Source organism: Ostrinia furnacalis, unplaced genomic scaffold (assembly GCF_004193835.3).
Source record: "Ostrinia furnacalis isolate ACB-3 unplaced genomic scaffold, ASM419383v2 OfSCF7580, whole genome shotgun sequence".
NCBI classification, from domain to species: domain Eukaryota; kingdom Metazoa; phylum Arthropoda; class Insecta; order Lepidoptera; family Crambidae; genus Ostrinia; species Ostrinia furnacalis.
Window position 1 is genome coordinate 596,719 of NW_021137819.1, and position 12,174 is coordinate 608,892.

Genomic DNA, 12,174 nt, shown 5'->3' on the forward strand with positions numbered 1-12,174 from the left:
ATTTACCCTTACGAGTAAATATCACAATGAACTAACGAGTGGGAATACCTTGTAAGACAGGATTTACTTAGCCAGTTTGAAGATGTTTTCTCGGAACCCCAGCGACCCAACTTAGTTTGAATTTACCAATTTGGGATCGATTTTTGGAACTTTTTGTTTCGTGACATTTACTGTAGCGGAACGGAAGACGATTCTTGAGACATTTTGAAGAGTTTTAAATATGAATATCTAGTCGAAACTTTTTGTTGAAGAATCTCTTCTATATCAACTATCTATACCGGATGTTGATCTCACTCGATTATTTCTAAACTAAACAAGATATTGAAAACCTGGTTTCTGATCCTGAAAGTGCTTTACGAGCTCTATCAAACGTATCAATAATACTTAGGTTACAGAATAAACTGGATCTATCCGAAAATTCAATGTTTCCAGTAGAGTACCTGTTATTACCATTTCGAGGCAATTGAAGTAGATATCTCATTCCACTCACCTATAGGTTCATACACATTCGGCATTATGGTACTTACATGTATGAATGTTTGAAAATAGACTTATAGCTTGGTAAAGCTGAGAAAGCCATTTAATACAGCTACCAACTATAGATATTTCCAAAAAAATATAGGCCACTTTTTCATTTCCTAACTTTCTTTCTGCGAATTCATATATTAGTTTTAGACATCAAGGACGGCGATAACTTGTCTGGCTTTCCCTAGTTAAAGAATAAAAGATGGTGACACGTTCCTAGTGTCTATATTCTATACAATGTGACTGAAGTGGTGGTAATAGCCGCTACACACGGCTTCGCTAAGTTAAATATAGTTTTGACCCAAATAAAACTTGACTCGCGACCCGGGACTATTCAATTATTAATGTACCCAATAGGCATACGGTAAATATTACCTTCTATTGACATTACTAATATGGTAAGCATTACCCAAATTAGTTACGAATTCTGACGAAATTCTACGCAGTATTCTAATCAAGTGACTGAAAGGGTAGAATATGAAGGACACTCAAGGTTTTTTTAGTTTTGCAAAAATATTTGTGATTTAATGTCATTTTGTGATTGTTCAGCTGGATAAAGGCCTCCTCCAAGAATTTCCACATCGACCGATCCTGCTTTGTTCAGGTGCTTCCATGGACCTGACCTTCACCATGTCGTCGATTCACTTAACAGGTCTGCCTACGTCTTCCGGTCTATGGTTGACACTCGAGAAGTTTTTTTCCCCAACGGCCATCAGTACGAACGAGGTATTTTATACATGAGTAACTTAATGTCGATTATTATACACTGAAAATATTATAACTTAGACAATGTTAGCCTGTCTAAAACGTCCTTTTTCCACCCTTTAGGCTGAAACAATACTTGTTATATTTAATCCAAGTCCTTTATACTAATGAACGACTGGACAATAGGAACCTAAACTTTCCTTAAGCTTTGAGTTGAAATTAACTGACAATTTTACTAATTTCTATTTCCTCTCCCATTCTAAATAGGTATTTCTTGTTTAATTATTTTAAAAGGGATTTGGCAAGACGAACTAGAAAGTTAAGGGAACTAGAGCTTTACGGCTAAAAGGGTAGTAATATTTTATGTACAGTAGTAATGTAAGTGGCGGTGACTATCCCAACTAATATTATAAATGCGAAAGTAACTCTGTCTGTCTGTCTGTCTGTTACGCTTTCCCGCTTAAACCTCGCAACCGATTTTGATGAAATTTGGCATAGAGATAGTTTGAGTCCCGGGAAAGAACATAGGATAGTTTTTATCCTATGTTTACCTATGATTACGACATGGTTTGGTTATGTAAAAAAAATATTTTCATCTAAAAAATACACTCTTTGACTGACCCATACCCCATTGTTGAGAATAAAATAAGTAGTTTAGTTTTTTTGTACTAAATTAGATTTATTATACTGTTGCTAATGTTGCTATACTTGTAGAATTATTTTTCCTATATTCATTTCCTATGTTCTTGTGTTGTCATAATAAAATTTAGGTAAAAGAAAATGCATTAGGTATGTATTAAATTAACATTCCAGTACTTTTTTTTACAATTACCGGTATTTACCGCAAAATAACGGACACCATTTCAAAAAAGCTCCATATGCTATGTCAAACACCGGTATCGGAATCTCCGCCCGCCTACTGGTCTCCGCCTTACTTCCCGCCCGCGCCTGTCCTGTCGCTCGCTTCAGTCGCTCACGTCGCTCGAAGCGGTACAACCGTGCGCTCGGACCGCGTCACACCACGTAAATTTTTAATCCCCGACCGATATTCACCTCCGAAATTAATTTCGAATTTGGAACAAATCGATCTTAGCTTTTTAAATGGTGTTTTATGTGCCAGTGTAAAGGTTTCAGCCAAATGGTGGCCGGTGTAGTTTTTTGAAGTGTGCCAAGTAAGTTTTTGAAGTGTACGCCAGTGGAGTTTTTTGGGCGGGCGTCCTGACATTCCTATTTCGACGGGGTAAGTTTTAAAATTCTCTTTTTCCGTTATATTTTAATATTAGTAACTGTTTATTTTCAGTAAAACTTGCAAATATTATAATGTTTAAGTACTTTTTAAACATGAAAATAGTACCTACTTGATTTTTCTTGTGACCTATATTTAAAAGTTTTATTTGAAAGCTGTACCAAGTGACAAAAACTTATCTTAATTTTATAGATTATCTATAACAAGTAGGTACGTAATATTAATTATAATTATAATACGTACTGAGTTTACTCGACTGTCAGGTGACCTCCTACATCAAAGGCCGAGCCTTTAATTTTCCGAGAATTTGCCTTAACGTTGCGAGATATTTTACTATTTACAATGAAGCTTGAAATATTGTATTCCTTTATCATATTTTCTTCAATGATTTCGTTTCATTATTTCATCTTTAGCTCTTTGCCCGAAGGTTTATTGAGTTTCCACTGAACTGCGTACAAATTCAGGATAAAAACGTTAATTCAGTAACGATAAATTATCAGCTCTTTAAAATCGACTTAATTGTATAGAACCAAATGTCAACATTAACTTTAAAAGCTTTGTTATTTTGTATCTTGTTAGCGAAACAAACGAATTGTCTACAGCCGGTAAAACACTCTGTCTTTTTGCAGCGATAAAAACGGTTGACTGCATCGCTACTTGGCCTTTATGACTTTAAGAGATATTAACAAGCAAACAAGTTTGTATCAATTTAGTCTAGTGATGTCCTAGTTTACGTGGCATGACGTGAAATGTCCTAAGAATCAATAAGTTATGATAGCATCGTCACGCGTCTAAATAACTGCAATTACGCTCGTAGGTACCTAGTACCTATGCATCGATATTACGCGCGTAAATTGCCATTCAATTAAATTACGCAGTTCGGCTTTTTTTTTTTTAGAAACAAAACAAGATTGGTCATTGCGGTTGCCGAAAAAGCTCTGAACTGAAAATGCTTTAGGCCCGATTCGACCAAACTTTTATCCGTGAATAAATCCTGGCACAACTGGCACATTGACAGTTTCAGTATGGGAAATATTTATGTCAAAACTGACGATTTATTCTGAGATTAATACTTACTCTTGTTTGGTCGAATCCATAGTAGGTAAAAGCCACTACCAATCAACCGCGCGATATGGAAATCATTGGGGAGGCCTATGTTCCTGTGGCTGAAATAATCATGATGATGATGATGAAATACCTTACCTACCTACTTAAGAAGTCAGGAGAGGAACGAAATGTCTGTCAAAATAGTCTGAAAGTAGCGTTGTGGCTGTGTTGTTTTAGAATCGACTGTAATGTCTATAGATGTTAGAAAGTATCGTAGTTCTTGGATTGTGACAGAATCACAACCATAAATGTAGGCAAAATACCTAAAAGCATCATTATTATGGACCTGGTTTTCCCGGTGCGTGCCTCGTGTACAGGCACGAAATCCGATTATCAAAATGAGTTTAGTACGATGACAGTACATTAACAAATCCATCGTGAACTAAGCTGACGCCCGTAATCACAAAAGGTGTTTGCTTATTTGAAGCAGAATATCGAACGCACAGCGTTGAATAGAGCTCTGTGATAGTTTCATAGTAATGCCTATGAATACGGGCGTGAGTTTCGTAGGTACCAACTACGTGTTGTGTATCAAGTCTTATTAGTTACTTAGCATGTTAGCGAGCAATACAGCCACATACTTAGCTTAGTAAATAGTTGATAAGTTTAGTTAATAGTGTAACATGCGGCGCGTGGCTCACGTATGCCCACGTTATAAGATATTCTAGTTTATAATTAAATCCCTTAAAGTACCTACGCACTGAACTTTAATTTTATTTTATTGTATTTACTTGGAAAACGGAATACATAGATTATTATTTTACATCTGTATTTTTGTATTTTTTTTTGTAATATTTGTTATTTTTTAACCAATCAGTAGGTAATTAGAGTACTATGCATGATGACGTCTAATACACGACATATCTCATATTTTAACGGAGTAAAAAACTAGTATGGTGAATTATGACATTAAGAAAATATAACGCCATCGTTAATGGTTAATATTGGATTATTTTAAATACATATCGATACCTCTGGGCTCAAAGGTCGTAAAGGACAAAGTACGACTTTTCAGGAGAAGCAAAAAACGATTTTTTATTTTTTTATTCGACGATAACTTTTTTGTTTTTTGAGCTATTAAATTATGACTTATGAAGAAAGTGCTTAGAATTCACAGCATTTTTCGAAGAGGTATTGAAAAACTAGACTAGAGCTGTATTTACGGAGATAGATTTCCTTTACGCCCTCAAAATTTCAATAAAAAAACCTTTACGCCCCTCAAATATTCGTCCTAGGCAAGTTACTCAGGACGTAAGTCTATTTTTATTTCACAAAACTACAAAACTAAGGTAATAAATGACAATTTACATAGTTTTGTAGGTTTTCATGGGTCGTAACGGGACACCCAGGTAAGGTATAATGAAAGTGTAAATTGATGATTTAGCTTAAATATTTTATATTTTATGGTATTTCATATATAATATACCATTTCTTCACATATTTTTAATCAACATTATAACACCTTAAAGTTAGTACTTCTTGCTTTAAATGCTCCAATCGAACTGCCTGTCCGGCGGCATGCCCGCGATAAGGCAACTTCCCCTTCCATTCGTCAGAGTCAACCGGCTCGAAACGACTTATCGACAGCATGCCCCGGAAGTAGTCAAAATCAATACTTAAATAACAATTTATTTCTAAATTACTAAATTGTATACAATAAAAATTCTAAAATAATTTCATTAAATAATAAACATGAAATGTGTAATTGAATATAATACAGAATAAATTCTAAAACCATTCTAATATCTGCAACAATGTCCAGGAAGTAGTCAAGTAAAGTATTTAATTTTAATAATGGGTTTTTAAATTCTGCCAAAATTATTACAATAACTATTTATAAGCAACTAATAATCGTATAAAATACAATATTAATTCTAAAATCATTACATTATGAAGTCCGGAGAGGAACGAAATGGTTGTCAAAATAGTCTAAAACGTAGCGGTGTGGGTGTGTTGTATTTGTATTAGAATTGACTGTGACATGTGGGTATAAAATAAAAATTTCACTATTGCTACTGTTATAATGTCTAAGTCTATAGATCTCAGAAAGTATCGTAACTAATGTTGATGATAGAATTATTGCCATAAATATAAGCTAAATGCCTAAAAGCATCATTATTATGGACCTGGTTTTCCCGGTGCGTGCCTCGTGTACAGGCACGAAATCCGATTATCACAATGAGTTTAGTACGATGACAGGAGGTACATTAATAAATCCACATATTATGCTTGCAGCTTATTTGAAGCAGAAAATCGAACGCACAGCGTTGAATAGAGCTCTGTGATTGGTTGAATAGAGCTCTGTGATAGTTTCATAGTAATGCCTATGAATACGGACGTGAGTTTCGTACCTACTACGTGTTGTGTATCAAGTCTTATTAGTCGTATTTAGTAGCATGTTAGCGAGCAATACAGCCACATACTTAGCTTAGTAAATAGTTGATAAGTTTAGTTAATAATGTAACATGCGGCGTGGCTCACGTATGCCCACGTAATAAGATATTCTAGTTTATAATGAAATCCCTTAAAGTACCTACGCACTGAACTTTAATTTTATTTTATTGTATTTACTTGGAAAACGGAATACATAGATTATTATTTTACATCTGTATTTTTGTATTGTTTTTGTAATATTTGTTACTTTTTAACCAATCAGTAATTAGAGTACTATCCATGATGACGTCTTAAAACACGACATATCTCATATTTTAACGGAGTAAAAAACTAGTATGGTGAATCATGACGTCAAGAAAATATAACGCCATCGTTAATGGTTAATATTGGATTAGTTTAAATACATATTACGATTACATAATTAAACATGATGTTAAATCTTGAAACTAGTTAGGTTTAAATCGAGTTTTGGATGTGTTCCAGATCGGTTTATCGTTTATCGATTCCTATCACCAGTGACTTATTGATTCGAAGAAACATAAATTGATTTAATACTTATGGATTCGTGCCATGTTACAATTTCATTGAAGAAAAGTTTTGCAATTTGTTTGTAATTACAAATCAAAATCCAAAACTCATTCGTCAAATCATAATAAGTAATGTACTTCTGACTTTGAATTCAAATTATATTTCACATCCATTCATTTTTATTTAAGCGGCACAAATTACTTGACATTTGAAGTCTTAATTAAATACCCTGAAACTTTTTTCATTGATTGATTGAAGAAAGCTTTAGCTAAGTAAGATTTTAAATGAAATTAACCAAGCGTTGATTGAATGACATTTTATCATGACCTTACTTTGTTCATAATTGAAAATGATTGTAAAGAAATGAGATGGAAGCAAAAGTTCAAAAAGGGAATCAGTGTTCTAATTGATCGATCGTATTTTTTTTCAATATTGGGTTAAGTGAGCGTTTCAGCATAACCCACTAACCTGCGGATTTTAGGGGAACGAACCCGCTCTATCTTTGTACTATTCTATATTCTACTATACTAGCTATATTCCTACGTCAAAAACTATATTGAAATCCCTACGGCATGGTAGCTAGGCTATGTAATATCTGGAAAACCTTCAAAAATAGGAATGAAAATAAAAAGAAAAAGAAAATAGAAAATAAATGAAGTTTTTAATAAGTTGAGTTAGTTTATAAGAACAGAAAAATAAAAGAGTGAGCAGTGAAAGTTTGTTATTAAGGATGTTTTTAAAACTTTTATCGATTACAACTCGACAGTTGTCCCTATCAGGTACGAAGATGACGTAAGTTGTTATGACGTTTAGTTTAATTTAAGAGTTTTCTCCTTCCATTACTCATAAGAAACAATGGAAGATCAGTGGTCCTAGCAGTGACTCACAATTAACGATCGGGGACCCATGTTTTTATCGGGAAGCACTACGTCAAACGAACCAGCTGTACAATTCATAATGAACTTTAAACGCAAGTATTGAAAAAAGTAGGACTAAGTATAACTTTAGGCAGTTATTTAGCTTTCACTACCCACTCATTGGCATTCAAATAGTGTTGTCCCACCAAAACTGGAGCCGGTAACGCGAACAAAACGCTTTACATAATGCAAGCTTCTAATCAACGCGTATTATTTGAATACTCTCACAATAATATCCGGATTAGTATAATTTTGGCATTTCACCGTTTCCCCTCGCGTGGAATGTCGGAAAAACCTACCATTTACATACAGAGGTACTGTTGAAGGCAGAATTGATCGTTTTCTAAGGTAATAAATATTTAATCGAGGCGGTGAGGAGTGATCGGACGTTTCCATTTTTTTCTTTCTAGGATCCTTTGAAAATATTGATAGTTATGTTGAATGAATTCAAATTTGATATTAGTCTGCGTTTACAAGGTGAGATGGAAACCTTGGTTTACAATTACACGAATTTTGAAAAAGCCAACACACGTTTTGTACTCAAAGCTTTCGAGTTTTATGGAGAAGATAGATAGATAAATCATTTATTTGCATACACTTAACACACATGAAGAGTAAAGTTGCAGCATAACAATATCAAGAAAAGAATAGAATACAGCAGAATACTATACAAAGCATGCATAAAACAAACAAAAGCAGTTACAAGTGGAAGAATACTTCCTGCATGATGTGTGTCGCAGCGATGCAAAAAGCAAAGAGCTCAAAGTAAACACTGCCCTGAAAAGGGAAAACAGTACTTCTTCATGACCTATTTGGTATCATATTAAGAGTAAATTATAAATAACTTGAAAAAATCGAACTGACTACTGCTCTTCCATCTGAGCTAATTAGACACTGGATAAACCCGTCGATTCATTTTCAAAATGCTAACAATCAGCACACGGGCAGAGTGGAATAGAGCCGGGCTCTACTATTCCCGTGGATGTCGCAAGAGGCAACTAAGACGATACGAGTAAGTATAAGTATAAGATTTGAATTGTGTTTCGCCAATAATAATTCTGTCTTCTCTTAAATGACACTTTCTGACTTATTTAACCATTGACATTTGTATATTTTATTGTTCTGTTTAAAATTGACTTTAATTGTATTTCTTAACATGTATTTGACCTTTGACATTTATTTGTATTGTTCTATTTAAAATTGACTCAGTAGTATTACTCTGACATGTATTTTGACCATTGACATTTATTTTTATTGTTCTGTTTTTTAAAGTGACTTATTAAATCTTTGACATGTATTTGACCACTGACATTTTTTTCTCTTGTTCAGTGTTTCTTTAAATTATTTAATGTTCAATATTNGTTTGAATACCCTCACAATAATATCCGGATTAGTATAATTTTGGCATTTCACCGTTTCCCCTCGCGTGGAATGTCGGAAAAACCTACCATTTACATACAGAGGTACTGTTGAAGGCAAAATTGATCGTTTTCTAAGGTAATAAATATTTAATCGAGGCGGTGAGAAGTGATCGGACGTTTCCATTTTTTCTTTAAGGATCCTTTGAAAATATTGATTGTTATGTTGAATGAATTCAAATGTGATATAAGTCTGCGTTTAAAGGTGAGATGGAGACCTTGGTTTACAATTACACGAATTTTGAAAAAGCCAACACACGTTTTGTACTCAAAGCTTTCGAGTTTTATGGAAAACTTCTTCATGACCTATATTGGTATCGCAATAAGCATATCAGCCTACCAAACATTTTCAAATTTTGTAAATTATAAATAACTTGAAAACATCGAACTGACTAAAGCGGGAATCGAACCCACGACCTTCCGCTTGCCGGGCGACTGCTCTTCAACTGAGCTACTGAGACACTGGATAAACCCGTCGATTCATTTGCAAAATGCTAACAATCAGCACACGGGTAGAGTGGAATAGGGCCGGGCTCTACTGTTCCCGTGGATGTCGCAAGAGGCAACTAAGACGATACGAGTAAGTATAAGTATAAGATTGGAATTGTGTTTCGCCAATAATAATTCTGTCTTCTCTTAAATGACACTTTCTGACTTATTTAACCATTGACATTTGTATATTTTATTGTTCTGTTTAAAATTGACTTTAATTGTATTTCTTAACATGTATTTGACCTTTGACATTTATTTGTATTGTTCTATTTAAAATTGACTCAGTAGTATTTCTCTGACATGTATTTTGACCATTGACATTTATGTATATTGTTCTGTTTTTTAAAGTGACTTATTAATATCTCTTTGACATNTTTTATTTTTAAGCTTGTAAGCGCTTTGGACCTGCTCTGTAAGCTTACAAGTGTTTTGCATTAATAAATAAATAAATAAATAAAATCAGGCCTCCTCAAAGCGACTGGTGACATTGCGAGTGTAGGCCATATCCTCCATTTGCCTCTGGTGAAATAGAGAGGGTCTTGCTCCTCCAGTGGATACTGAATCGCCTGATGATATTATAAAATCGACTGAGTGGCTGCTATAGGACTTTAATGAATTTATTATGGTTACTATACCCATGCCTTTGATATTAATAATCCGCCAAATAACTCGTGCGAGTAACATTTGTTCAGTTAGGTAAAATTTTAATAAAAAAAATATCTTGAAAAATGTTATGAAAGCGAATGATTATGGTTCGTTATAAGTTTAGTTAACGCGAAAATACCATAATGTTTTGTAAATTCGAACAAGTAATAGAGTTTTGGTGTTTTTGAAAGTAATTTTAAATTTAGATATGGTTTTGTATAGAGTTTTATGTACGTAAACACCATAATGTTTCGTAAATTCGAACAAGTAGAGTTTTGGTGTTTTTGAAAGTTTTATTTTAATTTAGAAATACAAAATATGGTTTATAGAGTTGTGCGTTGTACCTAATTATTTCCCGCGGCATGTCATACATAACAAGGTAATAATTAATAACGCATCGTAATATCCGATGTATGACTGCCACAAAACCAACTGCAATTTCCGCTCATTAATATTGTATTGACAATGGTAGTGGCATATGAAATATACCTTTGAAAGCCTTATCAACCTTGAGGGAATTGGGAATTTCCTCACATTATTTTGACTTGCACTCTTAGGTAATTGTAAATTAATCTTTACGTTATTGAAACTTACACTCTAAAAATAAAGACAGTAAACAAAATTAAGCGTAAATAAAGCGTGGGCAGGCCTCCTACTAGGTGGACCGACGATATGGTAAAGGTCGCGGGAAGAGCCTGGATGCGGGCAGCGCAGGACCGTTCATCGTGGAAAACCTTGGGGGAGGCCTTTGTCCAGCAGTGGACGTCATTTGGCTGAAACGAACGAAACAAAATTAAGGGCCATGCATAAAGGTACAGTCAGTGTCAGATAGTTCATGATACCCAAAGTAACAACAGTGTGTTGTCAACCTTTTGGTCACTTTGGGTGTGATGAATTATTTGACACTGACTGTACGCTATCTAGGTAGGTACCAAGCAAGCTGTATTTCATAGGTGGAAATAAGTGGCATGAAATCCTGCAAGTTTTGCCCTAGATATCGCTGTAAAAATAGTATCTAAAGATTTAAAGAATCTATTATGATTTGCAACGTTTGGAGATAGCAGATTATTATTTACTTCAAAACTTGAGTCAAAACAATGTCACTTACAAAGTTCAGTCAGTCAAGTTTCAAGCGGGGGCGTAGAGTAAAAATACTACCAGTTTTATCCATACCATTTCTCGATAACGTTTTATTATTTATGAATAATTGTTCGTGTAACTTTAGGTATCGATCGTGGTAGATAAAAACATACGATAGTACATTTTCGTGGTCGGGCTATTTCCTTGGCCACGTCACTTTGTGGGTTGTGGGCGTGAACGGAAAAATCATGGAAACAGCTCCAATATCCGATGTTAAACACCGTAACCACGCGATCAATTACGTAAAAAAGATGTAACGTTACTATGTAACTTTTCTAGTGGTACATTGCTTTTTATTGGAACTCGCTGCCTGCTGCTGTCTTTCCATGACCACTTTAATTCGGTCCTCAGGTGAAGCATTGTATATATGTTACGGTCAAAGTGATAAATGTGAAAATTATGAATAATCGCCGGTTATTATGAATAATTACCGCATGATTTGGTAAATGTGATTAATATGAGGCCATTTATGTGTGTATAAAACTAAATAGGCGGCTTAGGGGTGGCCAAAGGGCCACCCCCGCCGCGCCTTAACCTATTTTTCACTTTAAATCAAAACATTATGTTATAGGCATCATGGAATAGTAATATTATGCAAGAAACATTGCAAACTCATTATGCCAAATTATATTAATATATGATATCAAAACGTTCAAAAGTTTGGCTGTACACGAGCACGTACACAAGATGTTGTTCTCTTTTATGAAATTTGTTAGTACTGAAGTTGAATTATTGAATAATCACTGTTAAATGTGATTAATTTATCACTTTTACCTCGACTGTCGGGAATTATTCATAATAACCGGTTATTATTAATAATTTTCAATTTATCACATTAACCGTAACATATACACATCTTTCACTGCATCTCACTTAACATTGGGTATGATTGCGGCAACATACCTGCCTTGTACTGCATAAAAAAGTTTGAATAATATCTAAAAATCGTAATTCACACTAGCCTACTATTGAAAATTAGCTATATTTTCATGGAAAATGATGGCTTCTAGGAAAATGTAAAAGCAAATAAATTACATATTGGATATAATTAGGTACT

General features: G+C 34.2%; 1 protein-coding gene across 1 annotated transcript in view; it reads left to right on the forward strand.

Moving 5' to 3' along the window:
- Positions 1–2,223: 2,223 nt before the first annotated feature.
- LOC114365278 (tenascin-R-like) overlaps positions 2,224–12,174 on the forward strand; it is a 95,105-nt gene continuing 85,154 nt past the window's right edge. The window contains exon 1 of the mRNA XM_028321793.1: positions 2,224–2,470. The gene's annotated coding sequence lies outside the window, so the exon portion shown is untranslated. The remainder of the gene's footprint in view (positions 2,471–12,174) is intronic.